General features: G+C 41.3%; 1 protein-coding gene across 9 annotated transcripts in view; it reads right to left on the bottom strand.

The window, feature by feature from the left end:
- Window positions 1-16,189, bottom strand: part of LOC101967419 (uncharacterized) — a 195,679-nt gene extending 179,490 nt beyond the window's left edge. For 3 of the 9 annotated variants that reach the window (XR_013434406.1, XR_013434405.1, XM_078038265.1), the window contains exons 1-2: window positions 15,731-16,186; window positions 15,158-15,245 (exon numbers count right to left, since the gene is read on the bottom strand). The gene's annotated coding sequence lies outside the window, so the exon portion shown is untranslated. Of the gene's footprint in view, window positions 1-15,157; window positions 15,246-15,730 lie in introns of all 9 variants that reach the window. The other 6 variants (XM_078038261.1, XM_078038262.1, XR_013434404.1 and 3 more) reach the window with 5 other exon arrangements.
- Between the last annotated feature and the right edge of the window lie 4,534 nt (window positions 16,190-20,723).

The raw sequence follows: 20,723 nt of genomic DNA, 5'->3' as shown, positions 1-20,723 counted from the left end.
TAAGGATGAACAAACTGAGTCCAAGAGAGGTTCTGTTCTCCTCCCTGCTCTAGGACTCTCAGGAGCTGAGTTTCCATCTGTTCACTCAAGACCAGCTGGGAAAAGGACAGACTTATGTGGTCCCGAGGTGATCTGGCTAGAGGACCAGATGATTCATTCTGATGTGAATCATCAATACAGCAAAACTATCTATCACTTACTAAGCACTATTTTAGGTACTTGAATATAATGCAAACAAAATAGACATAAATCCCTGCCCTAGTAGCGCTTCCATTCTTTACCTTGGACCATCTTAGAGAAGCCCCTTCGGAGGTCATCATTCAAGATAAGCAGTAACTTTCCTCCTGCTACCTGCTTTTGTGCCACATCAGCATCTGAGGACATATCCAGCCTCCTGTAATACAGACACCTAAGAGGAAGAGCTTTCTGAAGGAAGCTTCAGCCAACTCCCTCCTGCAGATCTATTTGCCTCAAGTTCACACATCCTTGCTCTTGGTCTCTGACCTTGTACTTCCTCCAGGAGAGTAGCGCCAGCCATTTGCCTTCACTCCTCCTCTCTCCCAGGTGGGAATCCCATGCTTTATGTTGTACCACCTGTGGGTGATGTACACCAAGTTCTTGGAGGAAGACCCTTGCAACCTGTCGCTCTGCCTAAGTCCTGTGGGGGGTGAAAGAGGCCAATGCCATAGCCATCCACTTTCTCCAGAGAAATTCTCCTTTCCAGGACTTTTCCACTTCTACCTTTTCATAGATTATGCATCTACACTGACCAATTCTAAGCACACGTGGCTTTTTTAAAAGCACTGAAAATGTGACTAGGTCAAAATTGAGATGTTCTGTAAGTAGAAAACACAAACCAAATTTCAAAGACGTGGTGCAAAAACCCCCCAAAAGTAAAATATCTCCTTAATAACTTTTATATTGACTACTACATGTTGCAATTATCATATTTTTGCCTATATTAGACAAAATAAAATATACTATTAAAATTGCCAGGCATGGTGGTACCCGCCTGGAAGCCCATCAACTGGGGAAGCTGAGACAGGAAGATTCCAAATTCAAGGCCAATCTCAGCAACTAAGCAAAGCCCTAAGCAACTTAGTGAGACCCTGTCTCAAAATAGAAATAAATAAATAAAAAGCAGCTGGGACTGTAGCTCAGTGGTAAAGCACCCCTGGGTTCAATCCCAAGCACCCAAACAAACAAAGAAATGAATGCGTTATTAAAATCTTTCTTTCTTTTTCCTTTCTTTTTTTTTTTTTTGAGAACTACCACTAGAAAACTTAAAAGTTACCCATGTGTCTCCCATATTTGGGTAGGTTTATGAACAGGTTTCACAGCCTCTCCTACACTTATGGTCTGGCAACTCAACTGAGATGTGCAGAAATGGACACCTATTATATTGTTCTAGATTTTTGTGGGGCTCAATCTTGAAAGAAAATTGTCTGATTGCATCATTTTACATATGTATTTCTCTGGAGAGAACTGAAATCGCTTTTATCATATTTTTTTGAGGGTTTGTCATCCCTTCTCCAAAAAAAAAAAAAAAGAATTCTTATTTAGCATGGTCCTACTGTATCTTAGGGTTAAAGCATCAGTGAGCATTAAAACAGGGGGAAAAGAAACACAGCAGGTCTTTGTCTGCCATCCTAGTAATACTTCCAAGTGTTTTAAGAAATGCAACTAGCTGCAGTCTGCCATCCAGATATGAAACTCCAGGATTAGAACTCAATTTTTCCCCCTCTCATTTGGTAACAGAGTTTTACTGTCTTCAGATACTAGATTTCATTTCTTTTTTATTATATTTGTTATGGTTTCTTCCCACTACAAAGGTAATATAACTACATCATCCAAAAGAGGAACAAAGATAACAAGAGAGAGAAGTAGAAAAAGAAATATGGTGTAATTATTTATGGGCTTAGGATAAGTGAGTCTGGGTTCATTTAGGGGGAATCTTCCTTTTGGTTTCTGTGTACACTTTGGGCAAGACACTTGACCTCTAGGCCTGTTTGCTTTTCTGTGAAATCTAGATAATCATGCTACCTCAGAGAATTTTTTGAGAACCAAGAGAAATAATTGGAAGAAGTTTTCAAAAATATCATTTCCATTTCTGATCTCATCAACCAAATACAAACACTGGTTATATTTTTAATTTCTTTTAAATATTTTTTCCAGTGAATAAAAATGTGATAGTAGTGAACAGGGAGGATATAGACATGACTTTTAGCATGCTTTTAAAAATTTCTACTTGGAAACAATTTTAGATCTGCAAAGAAGTTGCAAAAATAGAATTCCTGTATATCATGCATATCTAATTTCCACAATTGTAACAACTTATATAATCATAGTACAATTACCCCAAACTGAGAAATTAACATTTATCCAATACTTTTACCTAAACTTAAACTATCGACTTTATTTGGATTTTATCAGGCATTCAACTAATGTCTTTACAACTGACAAATGTCTTGGGGGAGATAGTTTGAGGCTGTTCAAATATTCTGTTTTTTCTTGAACTTAATCCATTCATTTTAGCATGATTCAGTGCCTCTTGCCTTGCCATACAATTATTACTAACGCATTCTAGCAAGGATTTTCTATTTCCTTCTTACCTCTACATTTATTCCTTGGGATTGTTCTATGAAGAAGAGCTGTTCCTTCTTCCCCCGTTATTCATTCAAAGATTATTATATCATCGTGATATAATTTTATTATCCACTCTTGTTAATTATGTTGTTGATAAGATTGTTCCAGTTGGGGGTTTTCTCAGGAGTTTTGGTGGGTTTAGAAGAGAAAATCCTCCATGAGGGCACAAAAGCTCCCTGTGCCTACGGTTCTTAGATGCCTTATCCTGTCCCACCAGCCCACACGTGGGCTTCACCAATTTACCAACCCGTTCTAGTGCCATACTTCTTGTGGGTTCTAGCACTAAGCACCCTGCAGGTGCCCACCTATTCCCAGATTCGTGGTGAGTTAGTTGCTATGTAACTTTAGCTATCCCATGACTTCAAAAAAAAAAAAAAAAGCTAAGGCCTCATATTCTGTGTGTCTTTATTTTATTCTAAGGGTTAGAGTGATGTCCTCTCCAGCTCCATATTGCAAGTGGAACTCCAGAGACCCAGCGTCACTTAGAAACTTACATCCGCTCATCTTGGAAAATTTCCTGCCTCCCTGGGTCATGGGCCCAATCCTCATTAGCCCAGCCTTCCTGCTTAGTAATCATCCCACAAACATTCACAACTCCCCAAGTGCTATTGGGCCAAACTTTTTATAATTACAAATTTGGTTAACCTTTGGACCTCTCTAATTCTTCAATAGCTATTCCTTATTATGCTGGTCGAAGTCCAGGGAATCTTAGAATAACATCACTAGCTCTCAGTGAAAATGCTGGCGCAATAGGTGCTAGGGGAAATTGGTTAATGTATCCCAGCCCTGCCGGAATAGAGGAAGCGCTGGTCAGAGAAGGGGAAGGAAATCCAAAATATTTACTCTCGATGGGTAGAGTGCCTACTACGTGGCAGGTACACAGTAGGCGAGCAGGCTACTTGGACTGAAATGACATGAGTTTTGTTTCCACTATCTTGCATAAAAAATGATTACAATAAATTATGATAAATGCTATCGCAGAGGTATGTTCTAATATTATACGAAAATATGTAGGTAAGCGAGTATTTTTCCTGGGGAGTTCTCAAAAATCAGAAAGGAGGGAAAGCAGACCCTAAGATAAGGATTTGAGGGCAAGTAATTTATTTTGGAAGTGATTCCCAAGAAACACCAGTAGGAAAACAAGAAGAGAGACTAGGAAAGAAAGGAAACTAATAAAAGCTTTTTATCAAGAGAGCAATCCTGCGAGAGTACCTAGGAGCCAGTGTCCAACCTTAGAGTTATTCAGCCCAAAAGCCATTCTGTTGGTTATTGGTGAGCACTGCTGAGACCAGAGAGAGGGACAATAAGGGAATTCCCCTGTGTTTGCAACCTTGCTTAGACAGAATGGATTCTGCAGCCATAAAGTGCTCTACAGCATAGATACTAGCTCTCACAGACACTAGCAGTTAGAAATCAGGCTGATGCACAGGAAAAGGTGCCTGGCGATACATCTGAGATGCAGACATCATCAACTACAAGGCAAGGCATATGAATTGTGCCTTCCTTGAAGGACAAATAGTAGGAATTGGGAAGAAATCAGGTAGCGCATAAGAGACAACTGTATTACATTGTGCTCAAGAAAATGTGCACAATTTAGAGGCGATATGCTACGGTTTGGATTGGGTTTCACTGTGTCCCCCAAAGGTTCATGTGCTGAAAACTTGGCCCCCAATCTGGCAATGTGGGGGATGCTAGAACTGTAAAGGTAGGATCTAGAGGCAGGTAATTAGGTCATTGGGGGCATGCCCTCAGAAAGCATGAATGTAATTCTTTCAGGACCCCAGTTAATTCCCATGAGAGCAGGTTATTATAAAAAGAGTGATCTTGGCCACTGAATCTGGCTTTCTGTCTCACCATATGACCTCTTTTGCATATATTCCCACCATTGTGATACCATCTGCCATGAGCCTTCACAAGAAGATGGGGCTGTCCAATTTTGGACCTCCAGCTCCCAAAACAATGAGCTAAATAAACCTCTTTTCTTTATTTAGTACCCAGCCTTGGATATTTTGTTATAGCAGCAAAAAAAAACAGAAAAATAAGAATAGAATTATTGGAGATATGGTAGTAAAAGCAGTTTGTGGAGGACCTGATAGTTACTCGGTAAGAAAGAGGAACTATCAGAAAAGAGTAAAGAAATAGGGACAGAGAGCTGAAGGGGGAAGTATGGTCAAGAATATGTTGTAATGATTTTATTTTTTTTCTCTCTCTCACTCCACCTCATACACCCAGGTCTACTTCCACATACATTTTCAGAATGCCTCTATGTTGTATCTTACCTCATACTAAGACTTGGATTTCAAAGGAAAATAAGGCAAGGTCTCATCCTTGAAGGCCTGATATGACTGAGGTTTCCTCTATTCCAACTTCAAAGAAAAAACCGTCTCATTCTTTTCTTTACTCTCAGAGAGCCTACAGCATGCCCCGCTCAGAGTAGATCCTCAATGTGCACTTGTAAAGGAATACATTAAAATAAGTCCTCATCCCGCAGAAATTAAAGCAGAAAAGAAAAAAAAGAAAACATTAAGAAGACCCAAACTCCAGTTCTAGCTCTGGCATAATTAGTTCTGGGAAAGTTGGCTTTCTCTTCTATAAAATAGAATCATAAAGCCAGCCCTGCAGCAAAATTATGAAGGATAATAACAACTAATATTAATGAAGCATTTCCGCATATACAAAGAACTGTTTTGAGAATTTTACACACATTAAAAGAATTGAAACGCAAAACCTCCTAGGAGTAAGATGTTGTTGTCATTCTTGTCTTACAGATTTGGAAACCGAGGCACAGAGACGTTAAGTGCCTCACATAAGTGACAGAACTGATCCCCCAAAATCCCCGCACCCATAACTGCTAACCGCACTGCATCTCTAACCAATAGCACACAGTATGTGACAATCACTTTATCCTGAGGCGAACTGTCAAACAAACATACTGTCTGCTCAGACCCCAGCTTCCCACAGTCCTTCCCCCACCCAGCTGTTCTCTCAGCATAGCATCCCAGGTCTTAGTGCTACACCTGAACAATCTGTCAAAATCCATCTGCCTTGGCCGCTCTCCCTTAAGATGCTACTTTCTAAGTAAAGATAGTTGATTTACTAAATTACGTCTGATTCTTCTCCACCAGCTAATGGAGACACTGTTCAGACATTCAGGATTGTATCTAGAAAGAACCTTAGTGGCTGCATGAAACAAAATTTTCATTTTACAAACAAGAAAAAGGAAGCTTAGAAAAGTTGAGTGATTTACCAAAAGTCACACAGCAGATAGACAATTATTGGAACTAACCCATTTTTCTTCCTGATTTTCTTTCCTAAGATCAAAATGCTCTCCCTCCTGGGCATGATGGCTCAGGCCTATAATTCCAACAGCTCAGGAGGCTGAGGCAGGAGGATCACTAGTTCAAAGCCAGCCTCAGCAAAATCAAGGCACTAAGCAACTCACTGAGATGCTCTCTCTGAATAAAATACAAAATAGGGCTGGGGATGTAGCTCAGTGGTCGAGTGCCCCTGAGTCCAATACCTGGTACTAAAAAAAAAAAAAAAAAAAAGCTCATCCTTACTTTCTCTTCTTATGCAGATCCTCCTCCTCTCTGAGGTCCAGCTCAGTTCCTAGTGCCTTCTCCATGAATGTCTTCTCCAGTGCCCATCAAAATTCATTGCCTGGCTGGGTTTGGTGGCACAGACCTATAATCCCAGTGACGTAAGAGGAGAGGCAGGAGGACTGCAGGTTTGAGGCCAGCCTCGGCAACTTAGTGAAGCCCTAAGCAAATTAGCAAGACCCTGACTCAAAATAAAATATAAAAAGGGCTGGGAGGCAGAAGCAATGGCACATGCCTGTAATCCCATTGGCTCAGGAGGCTGAGGCAGGAGGAACATGAGTTCAAAGCCAGCCTCAGCAAAAGCTGGGCACGAAGCAACTCAGTAAGACCCTGTGTCTAAATAAAATACAAAAATAGGGCTGGGAATATGGCCCAGGGGTTAAGCACCCCTGGGTTCAATTCCCAGTGCCAAATAAATAAATAAATATATGCATATATATATATTTTTTTTCATTTTTCCTTTCCTGTGCTCCCACATTGCAGCATTCCCACAGCACAGAGGCTACTTAGCAGTCCCTCTGTTCATGGCAAGATGCTGACTTGCTGCTTTGCTATTGGTGCTGGAACTTCAAAGAGGGTGTTATTAGCTGGGTAGTCTGAGAAGGCCTCACTGCTATTGTGATGCTAAAAAGAGATGAAGGAATGAGCAGAAATCCTGGGCAAGAGCATTCCAGGCAGGGGGACTGCATATGGAAAGGACACAAAAAAGACCTAGTGGAGCAAGTGCAATGCATAATAAGGAGGCCAAGGTGGGTGGGGTGGAGTTAGCCAGGAAGGAGACAGCTAGAGATTAGGGAAAGAGGAGTTCTCATCACATAGGGACCTTTAAAGATTTTGGCCTTTATACTGAAAGAGATAGAAATCTTGGGGGGATTTTAAGCAGATAAGCAATATGACCCAACTCACTGCTTATATGAAATTGTGGCATGCATCGATAAATGGATGGAGCTGGAGAATATCATGCTAAGCAAAAGGGGCCAATCCCAAAAAACCAAAGGCAGAATGTTTTCTCTGATAGGTGGATGCTAATTCACAACAAGGGGTGGAGGGCTAGGGAAGAAGAGAGTTACTTTGGATTAGGTAGAGGGTAATGAAGGGAGGGGAGGAGGATGAGGGAAGGAAGAATAGTCAAATGACTCTGACATTATTACACTATGTACATACAGAACTACATGAACGGTGTGATTCTACATCATGTACCACCAAGAGAACAGAATTATACTCCGTTTATGAATGTGTCAAAAATTTTAAAAATCTCATTATAGTTTATATTGATTTTTGTTGACATATAATATTGAATAAAATGTTATTGGAATTAACAAAAAAGAATTCTGTGACTGCTGTGTGGAAACTATGGTGCATCCGCCCTACAGTGGCAGTGGAAGGTGAGGAAGAAGTCGAAAACCAGTTAGGAAGCCATTGTGATAATTCTAGAGAGATATGGCGGTGTCTGGAGCTAGCGGAGTCAAGGCGGACATGATAATATGGCATGAGACTCTGCATATATTTTGAAGGCACAGCCAGCAGAATTTGTGGAGGATGTGAGGGACTTTGAGATGTGAGGAAAAGAAAAGCCTAGGATGACTAAAAAATTTTAGTTTGGGAAACTGAATGGAGTTGACATTCACAGAGTTGTGAAAGTCTTCAGGAGGAGATTTAAGAAACAGGAAAGCAAAATAACTAAGGGACATGGAATACCTGAGATGCCCAGTAGACACTGACACGGAGTTACTCAGTTACATAGAAGAATCCTGCACTCAAAGGGGAACATGGGTTAATTATAACGTTGGTACTCATCAGTATACAGGCTTATGGGTGGTATATAAAGGAGGATATGAACATAGGCAAGAAAAGTTTCTGGAGCCCCTAGATTCTCTGATATTTTTAGGTCATAAGAACAAAGAAAAAAATCAGCTAATAATATGAATAAGAGTAAACAAGCAGGGAGGAAGAAAATCAGATCACAGAACCCAAGTGAAAATGTTGTTTCAAGCATGGAAGAGTGATCCACAGATACGTGGAGTTTGGATCTAGGATGTCTCCCAAAGCTCCATGAGTTAAAGAGTTGGTCCCCGGGTGGCACTCTTGAGAGCTGGTGGAAACTTCCAGATTGGGCCTAGTGAGAGGTGCTCTCAAAGGGTATTGTGGGAGTACAGTCTCTTCCTCTTTCACTGTGTCATACCTAGTCATAGGCAAACGGCCCTCCTCAGCCTTATGTGGCTGATATGATGTTCTGTGCTATCACAATCCCAAAGCAACAGGACCAATTAGTCATGGCCTGAACCCTTAGAAACTCAGAGCTAAGACAAATCTTCCATCTTTATAAGTTGATTATCTCAGGTGTTTTGTTCCAGTCATGGAAAGCTGACCAACACAACATGAGGCACTGGATTTAGTAGCATGGAGATCTCTGGTGACCTTGACAAGAAAAGTTTGGATGGTATGAAAGAGGTGAGAACCCAAGAAGGTTTAAGAAATAATGGGAAGAGAGGAAGACAGTAATTGTAGATGATTTTCCCAAGAAATTTTGCTTCAAGAGAAACAGAAAAATGCTTTGGTAGCTGCATACTAAGTGGAATTAAAAGACATTTTTTTAACAAGTCCTTTTTATGATGGAAGAAATCAGCCTGTTTATATGCATGGAAATGACCTTGAAGAAAGGGAAAACTAAGAATGAAAGAGAGGGAGAGAAGACAGGTTCCTGGAGCAGTTTTCTATCAATATATGAAAAGAGACAGATCTAGTTGATAAAGAAGAAATTGCCTATAAAAGGAAGAACAGTCTAGAACAGCCTGGGCCCTGGGAATAGAAGGGGAGATAAAGTGATGGACAGGGACACAAGACTTTGGGTAGATATGGCAATGAAAGCAGGTGAAAGTCCTCTTCTGGCTGTTGGTAGCTGCTTAATGAAGGAGGAAGCAAAGTCGCTGCAGAGCGCCAGGATGGGGAGAAGCTGCTGAGAGGTTGAGAAGTGTGAAAATCAGTGATGTTTAATAAAAGTGGTATAAGTAAAAAAATAACAAAGAACACTAAAAGGCCTAGATTAGTGTAGTGGTGGTACTGCTGGACAACACTAAGGACCCGTCTGAGTTTGGTAAAACCAGCTAGCAGAGTGTGGTGGTGTGCTTTTCTCTGACCAGGTTCAGCTCCATTGGTGCAAGTATGGGATTGAGTGACAGCTTGATGTAATTAAGATAGAGGTTTGCCAAGTAATAATGCTGAGCATGAATCAGGGTAGCAATTATAGTAATGAACCATAGGATCGGTGCTGGATGTGAAGGGAAACATGGTATCTGAGTTGGTGAAGGATCACCATATTGTAAAAAGAGGTAATTGTTGATAATGGGGTGTGTTTAACACCACCCCACTATTCAGTGGCTTAAAACAACAATAATATTTTCACTTATATGGCTGTAGTTAAACTGAGATCCAACTATCTTAGGCTGGGCTTTGGTTAAACCTCCTTCAAGCTGCAGATTAAACCAGAATTCCTCCTGTCTCCCTCTTTCCTCGTGGGCCAGCAGGGTAGTCAGGGTGTGTCCCCCCCCCACACACACATACACAAGGAAATGTTAAAAGGGCAAAGGACAGTTCCTTCACACAAATACATACAAAACCACTGCTTGCAACATATCCAATGAATGTCCATTGGCCAAAGTCACATGATAGAACCCAAAGCAATGAGGTGAGGGAACTGCAAGCAACAAGCAGGACCCCATGATTCAGAACATCCCTCCAAATTGGGAGTCTTAGGAAGTCACCCATAGGCTCAACTTGCTCTTAGGATGAATGTTGGGGAGGAAAATGTTTCCCATGGAAACAAGGCCAAGCTTGAGAACTCCCAGATACTTTTCTCCTCCCTTCTCTAGGCAAAATGTAGTGAGTCCCCTGCACAATAAGAAATACCAGATTACAAATGTAGATTAATGTTTATAGAATGGAGGGAAGAAAAAGCAATAGGACCCTGGAACCCAAATCCAGAACATGATATCATGGTCAAAAGGGAATGTGTGCAGAGTAAGCGGTACATGGTCACCCAGGTGAGGCACTGCACGCCCCAAGAGGGGCCACTCACAGAAAGCACCATATGATGGAGCCTCTGAGGAGGATGCACTCACAGTGGCCCTGAATATGAGTGGGGAATAAGAGGAGGAGATGCTGGGAGAAGTGAACATGAATTGCAGCCTCTTCCTGTTTCCCATGAAGCCGCCTCATGATAACCTACATAATGCTCTACAATGACAGTCACCATGATAATGACAGACACTGGTAGGTCACTTCAAGTTGACATAAAGATTTCCAATTTATTGCAATTTTCCTAACAACCCATTTTAGTGATAAAAAAAAAAAAAAGAATTGGGTCTAGAAAGGTGGGAAACAAAGCAAATACCAGGCAGATCGGGGATTAATTCAGGTCTGCCAATTGCCAAAGCCCAGGCACTTAACAATACACCACAGTCTCTTTTTCAGCTTCCCCATTTTATTTTTTTTGTTTCTGGAGATTGAATTCAGGGCCTCATATGTTAAGGTTGTGCCCCACCATTGAGCTATACTTACATCTTAGTGCTGATTCACCAACAAACTCTTACATCTCAACCAGCAAGCCAATAGGCCAAATGCTCTAGGCTAGCTCCCATCTCAAGGCCCAGCAATAGTGAAGGTCAGACACGGAGTTACCTTCATAACTTTCCTGTCTGCTTACCTCTCTGTCTTTCCTGGAAATGGACTCAGGCCAACAACTGCATTTGCAGAAACAACCTCTGGTCAATCCAGCAACAGGTGCTATAATGCACTCTCAGCTCCTCAGAACTCAACATTCTTAACAGACTGTTTGTCTGCAGATTTTGATGAGGAGTATTTTTGTACTTTGGGCAAATAAAGAGGTTTTATATATATATACAAAAGCAAGAAATGAAATAACTCTCACACGGTTTCTAATGAAATAAGACTTGTCTCTCTGTATGTGGTTAAAAAAAAAATTCTCTCCAGTCTAAATAAAACTTTACAGCTTCCCAGGAGTAACTGCCTCCTGTCGAATAAACAGAGAACATGGAAATTACATCTCTGAGTTCTCTTAGTATTTTTAACTAAAAATGAAAAACAATTTTGATATCATGATGCAATCCTTGGTTTTATAGCAGCCCTTCTCCACCCACCACCCACCTCTAGAAATTGGTAGAAGATAGGACTTAGTTGATCTAAAGCAGCATTTTTAAAAATTTAAAATGCCCTAGAATTTTTTTTTTAATTATCTTAAAATGCATTTTCATTCTGATGCCATAGATTTGGAGTAAGGTCCCAAATTCTGTATTTCTAACCAACTCAGGTGGTGCCATTACTGCTGTTCCATGGGTCACACTGTGAGCGCAGTGATCTAAAATTTAGACTTGCAATTTTAGCACACCTATTCCCCAAAATGGGTCCTTGTCTCTTGCTTCTCTATTTCTCCAATCTCACTGAACAAGTCCATGCAAGTTACCAGTTTCTTCCCTCACCAACACACCAACAATTCCAAACTCCTAATAACCAGCTCAAAGCTTGACCCTCCACTTGAACAACTTTCCATTGAATATCCCCAAAATTGTTCTCGTATACCTCTTGATCACCTTCCGTATTCTCTCCTCTCCTGTGATATTTTTTCATGTCCAGTGGCACCATAGCCCACTCAAATATTCCAAGCAAACACTCATAAGTCAATCGATACTCTTTTTTTTAATCTCCATGTATCTGATGTGGTATATAAAAAAAACTTTATTAAGGTATAACTTACACAAAACAAAACCACCTATTTGAAGAGTACAATTCATCATGTTTTTACAAACACATACATTTGTATTATCACTACCATAAATCTAAACATACAAGATATCCACCTAAAAACTCACCTCCTGCCCCTTTGCAATCACACTCCATTCGTGTCCTCTCACAAAACCAGTGATCTGTTTCCTATCACTATTTTAGAATTCTCTATAAATGGACTCATGGTGGCATAGGCTCATTTTTCACCTGGATTTTTTCACTTAGCACAATGCTTTTTACATTCATTCATATTATTGCATGTACGGGTATTTTGGTCATTTATGTTGCAGTCCTTTGAATAAATTCTGCAAGTTCTAATAGTAGCCCTTAAATGGTTGAGAATCCATTATTTCTATTGATACAGAAAAGAACAGTGGAGCTGGTCACTCCAAGATTAAATGTTGCACAAGGTTATCCTACTCACAGAAAAGAAAACCAAAATCACATATAAAATCAAATAATCTTTTCAAGTAAGACCTTCAAAATTAACAACGTTGGGTAGGGATGTGTGTGTGTGTGTGTGTGTGTGTGTGTGTGTGTGTGTGTGTGTACAGTGTATACTTCTCCACATGTTTTTAGGATCCAGTTGAGAAATGAAGAGATGAGAGAGATGTTCTCACTCATTTAGGCTTTATATTTTAGCCTTCTTCTCTGCATCATGGGAAGAGATGGAAGTTACTTTAAATGCCCCACATACATTAGATTATAAATGAGGTTCTGAGGAACTTAGGGCTTGGATTCAATGCTAGGCAGAAACAGAGCAGACCGCTTCAAATCCTGACTAAAAAGGGACCTAAGATAGAACACAACATGTGAGACTCCACTCATTATGGCCTTCATCACCCCAGAAGAGGTATCTGAAGTGGTAGCCTTTAAACTCTAAAAGGCTACCTCTAATGCCACTAATGATTCACCACTGGTATAACAAACTCATTAAATATGTAACACCAACCACCCAATCAAACCACACTGATCATCTCTTAACTGCCTCCACAAGCTGGTGGGGTTTGTTTGTTTGTTTGTTTGTTTGTTTTGGGTACTGGGGATTGAACTCAGGGGTATTCGGTCACTGAGCCACATCCCCAGCCCTATTTTGTATTTTATTTAGAGACAGGGTCTCACTGAGTTGCTTAGCACCTCACTTTTGCTGAGGCCGGCTTTGAACTCTCAATCCTTTTGAGCCACTGGGATTAACAGGGGTGCGCCACTGTACCCAACTACAAACTGGCAATTTAAATAAAGTTCTTTTATGAAGACTATGGTGTAAACTGAACCACAGGACAAAATTATGGGGGCATAGAACACCTCTCAGTCTCTGTGTCTGGCAACTGCCAAGGCTACCGATTTGGAGCTCAGTAATGCCCCACTGCCATGTTCTAGAAGGTGGCCTCCATGGTTTTGAATTCTCCTGCTGTCGAAGTAGAGCTTTGCAGATAATAAGTAAGAGAAACTATGGGAGGAGCAAGCCTTCTGCTTCAGCTCTTAGTATAATGAGATGAGGGAAAATATAGCAATGGTTACCAAAATCTCTTTAGGAAAAAAAAAAGGGTGGAAATAAATCCCTTAGCCCCAGTAAATTCTAATCCTTGGACTGTTTTTCTAAAGAAATGTAAAGATCTAATCAAAGATAAGGATGTTCAAGTCAGTTTTTCTTGTAATGGGGAAAAAAATGTAAATGTAGTTTTACACAGACAGCATCTTAAATGTCCCTCAGAAGGCACTGACAATAAATAATGATATGATATGCTGCAATTAAATGTTGCTCGAATGATAAACATGATGGTGCCTATTACATCCCAGAAAACTCTCTAAATGTCAAAAATAGTAAACATTTTTGCTTCAGGGGTCAGGTTGTCTCTGTTACAGCAATTCAGCTTTGCCGTTGTAATTCAAAAACAGCCAAAGGCAATACATGAATGAAGGGGCCAGGCTGCATTCAAATAAAACTTTATTTTCCAAAACAGATTGGGCACGATTTGGCCTTTGGCCAGTTTGTGGAAACCTTGTGTTCATCAAGACATGTAAAGATGTCCACATTGTGTGGATAAGCTGGGGGAAAAAATCAGGTTAGAAAGCATGTATCTTTAAAGAAGCATAAGAATATATAAGCCTAGAATCAGTTCTGAATAGGAAGACTGTAAATGTTTTCCTTCTTTGTTTATATTTGTATACTCTTTTTCCTCCTGAAGAAGGGAAATAAAAAAACAGAAATAGGTGCATTATCATTAAAAAGTTTGCATTCTAGAGAGGAATTGTTTTATGATGGGTAGATAATGATGGTATTCTTAGAATCTTCTAGTTTTTAGACACTGTTATCCAAATCAGAACATGCTGCATGGTTACCAACTATTGTGAAATGCCAAAATGCTTTCAAGAAACAATCCCAGCCCAAACCATTGCCAGTTCAGTATGATTTTTCCAGTATTTCCTTCCAAACTCAACCTGAGCACTTCCCCCCAGCCTGTGTTCTTCTAAAGTTTGAAATCATGTAACCTGGGACAAGTTTGTGCTCCTGCAGAGTGGAGTTTTAGAAGGCTTCCCTCTGAGAACTTCCTGCAATAAAAGTCCATGATGGGGTGACTCTACATCATGGGGACATCAGTCTCTTGCAGGGAGCAGAGTCTGCCCTGGGATGCCTATTAAAGCTGGACCGGTTAAAGGGACATTGAAACTCTGTAGCCAGCTGCTGCCTATTCAGAAAGTTGTTGAGTATCCTTGGTTTGTTGCCTAAAGCCTGCTAGCTGCAGCCATGGGACCTGGCTTTTTCCATTTGCAACCTCCCCTGAGCTTAAGTTTATGGTGGTTTAAATTGAAATGGTATGCCAGCTGAATGGCAACTATATTTTTTCACCTGATATTTAAGTTGGAAATAGTTCAATCCACAGAGATGAAATTTAATTTATATAATTTATGGTGGGGTTGCATATAGGAACAAGGCTAAAGATGCTTTTTGTAATGTTCCCTTCCATTTAATTCTACTTTCAAAAACGTGTGTCCTGATCAACATATCTGAGAAACCAAAGGTCTCCATAATTTCTGTTAGCTTTCCATTGTTGTAACAAAACACCCGAGGAAAATAACCTTTAAAAAAAAAGTTATATAAATTCGCTCACAGTTTCGGAGGTCTCTTGGTCCAACTGCGACAGGCAGAACATCATGGCAAGAGCATATGATGGAGAAGAGCCACATACCTTAGAGCTGCTGGAGAAGAAGAGTGAAAGGGAGAGAGAAAGAGAGGGAGGGATGAGCCAGGAATTTGATATCCTCTTCACGGACACGCCCCCAGTGACCTAATTCCTCTAACTAAGCCCCACCTCTTAAAGTTCCACGACCTTGCCTTCAACACGTGGACCTTTGAGGGACATTCGGGACTGCACTGTAGCAGGGGCTCTGATGTCTGTGGTCTAAGATGGGAATACAGCAAAGGCAGGTGCTGGGTCAGAAGGCAAGCGATTGCATCGTTCCCAGGGAGTTTCAGTGAAGGGCAAGGTGTTCATTAGGTGGCCAGCCTGAGCTCTGAAATAGGAGTGACAGCCCTAACATTTTCACCACACATCATTATTCCCCTCTCCCGATTCCAACCTCTTCTTTGGGCCTCTTGGCCCTTCTAATGAGCTCTCCACGAGGCAAGATTCCTATTATCAACAGAAAACGGGCTCCCAGCCCACCTCTGTGAAAAAGCTTACCTTTTATTGGTGTGGTGCGTGTGTTCCTTCTTCAGAGAGCAGATCCTACCACACAATGCTCTGTGAGCTGAAAGGGGAGCTGTCTAGGGTACAAAAGAGCACTGTCATTGTCCAGCTAAGAAATCCATGTTGGCCAAGAGATTCAGCCAGAACTGCAAGAGGGAAGAAAATTCAGGAGCTGTCAGGGGAGAGACCTTGTCTCCGGTGGGATATTCTAGTACTTTCCTTTTTCCACCTGTTTTTGAGTTTCTGTGGGGTTATGGTGCATCTAGATGGACATGAAATGCCATAAAAATCTCATTTTCTAGTAGAGTTGGGGAATCCAGGTTATTTGATATACCAAATATGCCAGTAAGTGGGCATTGTGTGTGTGTGTGTGTGTGTGTGTGTGTGTGTGAGAGAGAGAGAGAGAGAGAGAGAGAGAGAGAGAGAGAGAACACAAAGCAGTGTTTATACAAGAAGTATTGCAAAATTTGGTTATGGTTCAGAAAGAACAGGCTTAAAAAGTCAAACAGTTGAAATATTAGCCTGAAGTTGGCTCTGATTTCCTTAGCAAGAAACCAGGGATATGAGTCAAAGGCCAACACATAGATAATTGGGAAGACTCATCTGCCAAAGGCTAAAGAGTTTGACTCATCTAAACTGAAACTTTCATTCAAAACTTTGCTACATTTTTTCATTCCTTTACCATTCAATAAATATTTTTTTGAGTTCCTATGTTCCTTGCTACTCAAAGTCTAGTTTATAAAACATCAGCACGCTCGGCAAAGGATGCTTGTTAAAAAAGCAGAATCTCAGGCCCCATCCCAGCCCTACTGAATTGGATCCTGCATCTTAATGAGAGCCACAGGTAATCAGTATGCATGCTAAACTTTCAGAAGCACTGGACTGTGTGATGAACATTTGTTGTATGAATAAATAAAGGAGGGAGCGAATGCTGTTGGCTCACTAGAGGATCCCAGACAGGACAGTCCCACTTTGCTGTGTTTGCATCAAAATCCCCACCCCAGCTGGACCACTTCCCCCAAAGCCATACTCATGGAAGCAGGCTCAGTACCTAACCTACCGCCACACATTGACAAGCTGGAGATACAAATTCAGACAGAATTAGAGCAGTGACTAGGAAAGGTGGCCCTCTGGGGACTGAGAGGGGACAAATTTCACATTGCAAACATGATGTGAGTGAACCATTATCCAAGGGGGAATGGAGAGTACGGTCTGTGATTTCGCTACCAGGAGGTAAGTTTGTTTAGGATTCAATCAAATGGGAGCCAATGGTCAACCCAGGGCCTGGGAGTCAGGCTAAAAACACCTGAAAGGTGAGATGGAGGGCTGACGGAGGGAGCCGCATGCGTGTCAAGGGCTCAGGCTGACACTTCTGATCTGGGCCAGCAGGAGTAAAGCTGATCCCAACAGTTGCATATGGGGAAGAGTTTTCACTTGGCTCTAAACTTGTCAGTCATACACTGGCTGCCCTAGTAAGGACAGGTTCAAGGCTTGGGGGCCTCAACCTGTAAGTGAACAATCAATGGTACAGACTGAAGGGCAGAATTTGGGAGAAATTCTGAATCTGGGTTATGCTCTGGCTCCAATGAAGGGGATTAGTGAAGAGAAACAAGAATAGCATCTCTCTCGCCTTGTGTGTGGTGCACGCCTATAATCCCAGTGGCTTGGGAGGCTGAGGCAAGAGGATCAAGAGTTCAAAGCCAATCTCAGCAACTTAGTGAGGCTCTAAGTAACTCAGTGACTCTGTCTCTAAATAAAATACAAAAAAAGGGCTGGGATGTGGCTCAGTGGTTTAGTGCCCCTGGATGTGCTCCTCAATAGGAAAAAAAATAAAATAAAAAAGAATAGTGTCTCTGCACAAAAACTAGAATGTCCCCGTGAGAGCTGAGTGTTGTAGACTCTGAAGGAATGGATTAACAAGTATTCATGCAGAAAAGCTGGGGACCAACCACAGGGAAGAATGTATCCATTCTTACAACTTATTTGGTGTATAGCTGCTTGGTCCACCCTTATCCAGTCGGCTCTCTGACAAAGGAAACACAAGAGCTCTGTCGACAATTGTCTCCCAGTCGCCTTGACTTGCTCTCATTATGTTTGTTCCCTGCTAAAGGGATGGTTGATCTAAGCATTTCTAAGCAAACCGAAGTGATGGAATAACAAGGCAGGAATAATTTAGTCAGGAATCCTTGCCAATGGTCAGATACAAGTGCTTCCTTATAAGACTAAGCCAAGTTCATAAGCGTCTCCTGTACGTCTGCCCAAAACCCAGCTCCTGGTTACTCTTAAATTCATCATTTCCCCCACTGTCATCCTTGGACAGTTGCTTTTTCCCACTCTCAAAACATGATGTTCTGTGATCTCCTCTACTTTGGGCTCCAGGAAGGGCATCTCTGGTCCCTGGCCCTGGTGACTGGCTTAGAGTTGGGCATGTGACCCATGTCCAACCCAATCAGCCTCTTCTCCCAGCCTGAATGATAAGTCCATCAACCAAGGTGGTCCATGAGACAGAGACAGAGAGAGACAGGGAGGAGTGGGGCTTCAGCTGGTACTTTCTGAGCCCCTGAAGTTGGCAATGCTTCAAACCTATCCTCCCCTGAACATGTTAATTATGTGGGCTTAAAAAATTCCCCTTTGCTTTTTGAACTATTTAGTATTTTATCACTTGCAACTAAGAGTTGAAGAGAGGCTGGGTACCAGCAATCCTCTTGCACCTGAGCAGTCGTCGTCACAGTTGGACATTCTCAACAAAGGAGGAAATGGCAGCTGGACCATTTCAAAAAATGAGGAAACCCAGACTCCAGCAAGTCATCAAGGACACCCCTTTCTCCTTTGGGAAATTAGGGGTTAAAACTAATCATTTCTCTTTGCTTACTGCTTCCTCCTCGTCCTCACGTTGAACTATTGATTTCTCAAGCATTCATTACCACCTTTAATCTTTATGATAATACAATGAGAAAAGCACTGTTATCTCAAAAACTGAGGTTCAGAGTGATTGAGTCACTCACCTTAGGTCACACAGCCAGTATATTGCGTTCACTTTGTCTCTGAATGGAAATACTTCATTCAATCCGACAACCTTTTGGAGAAGTCCATTTTACTTTTAGAATCAAGCTACCCGAATGGTCCTTAAACTATCTAGTTAGAAATATTACTTGACCTCTCACTGCATGTTTGAGATTTTATCAAAGCACTTTATGTTAATTTGTATCCTAAAGAAAACATTTTTAAAATGGGCTGGGTTTTGAGTATTCTGGGGAGACTGAGGCTCCAGAAGTTACTGAAATGTTAGTGTGCTTTGAAAAGAATGAACAGAACATTTTTTCGCCTACCACTATTTAAGTTATCATCAGTAATATATTTTAAAAAATGGCTGCTAAGATTTATGTGCAAGATGATACCATAGGCAATTTAAAAATAAGAGGATTTTTATATCATAATTTTAGTTGTCTTATCTCTATAATGTAAGCAAATAGTTTTGCCCCATGGGAGTAAAAAATCATGGGTATTGGTGCCATGCAGAATCTAGGCTTTCTTCATGCTGACATTTTTGGATTTTTTTACCACTAGCTAATATCTGCTGTTCAGTGCCTCTGGTCCTGTTTTTTCACCTCTACAACAGTGTTAGTTATCACCTCTCACAGTGGCTGCTGTGGTGTGACTTATGGAAAGTGCCTTGCGTAGTACCTGCCAGGGCAGCCATTCCACACACCTCTCCCTCCCCTGTGGAAAGCAAGGAGGCTGATTCTCAGGTGAGAATTCTGCAAGTTATCCTCATGAGCCTGCTGTTCCCTATAGATCTGGAACTTCCTTAAATCTATCTGATTAACCTTTAAGTAAACAAGAGGCCTCCTGATTCAAATAATATTTGTCTACCTCCTGTGTGTGTTTGTTTTTAAACCCAGATATCTCTTTGAAGCTCTTAAAGGAGAAACACTAGTTAAAAATGAGGTCAGATCTTTGTTTCAAAGCTAGCAACTCACCTCTGTTGTTTCTCAGGGGAAAAAAATAAAACTATTGTCCTATAAATACGCTGGAGGCTGTGTTATGGAGCCAACAGGATAAAGGAGGGAAACAAGCTTTCATATTAAGTAACATAAAAAGTATTGATTCTCAAGGTGACTGTGTCATATAGATAAGATGCTTTTTCTATTAGACTCAGAGTTGGTCAAAGAGAACATACGAACAAGCATGCCAAATTCTAGAATTTTATAAAAAGGAGAAAGAAATGAAAGAATTGAGTAAGTATTTGTAACTGTGGCCAAAATAAAGCTTCAGTCTAACTCACTGAGCAATGAAAATTGTAACCAGTAGGAAAGGGATTGGGAAGATTTTATTCATCTCCCTAGAAAAGTGAAGTGTGTGTGTGTGTGTGTGTGTGTGTGTGTGTGTGTCTGTGTGAGTGTGTGTGTGTTGCATTACACAGGGCAGGCAGAGGACAAGTAGACAGAGTAGAAGGAGCCAAGAGTTTCGAGTGGTAATTCCATTGATTCATGTTAGGAGCAAAAACATGGCTTGGAATGAGACCTGTTCCCCCTGACTCATGGCACCTTAGGAGCAAGCAGATTGATACCAACTGTATTAATCAGCTTTCTGCCACTGTGACAAAATACCTGAGAAAATAAACCTAAAGGAGGACAGATTTATTTTGGCTTGTGTGGTTTCAGAGGTTTCAGTGCCTGGTCAATTGGCTCCATTGTTTCTGAGGCTGGGGTAAGACAGAGCATCATGGTGGGGACCATGGGGCAGAGCAGAACTGCTCACCTTGTGGCAGTTAGGAAGTAGAGAGAGAGAGGGCGGGGAAAAGAGGAAGGGGCTGGGGACAAAATATCCCCTCCAAAGGCAAGCCCCGAGTGACCTGTTTTCTCCAACTGGGCTCCACCTCCTAGTTTTATAGCATAATGGGAGGGTCAGAACCTTTGTGATCCAATCACTTCCCAAAGCCCCTACCCTAACATTGCTACACTGGGGACCAAGCCTTCAACACACA

This window comes from Ictidomys tridecemlineatus, chromosome 2, assembly GCF_052094955.1.
Source record: "Ictidomys tridecemlineatus isolate mIctTri1 chromosome 2, mIctTri1.hap1, whole genome shotgun sequence".
NCBI classification, from domain to species: Eukaryota; Metazoa; Chordata; class Mammalia; order Rodentia; family Sciuridae; genus Ictidomys; species Ictidomys tridecemlineatus.
The sequence above is the reverse complement of the archived record's forward strand: the minus strand, read 5'-3'. Positions and strand labels throughout refer to the sequence as shown.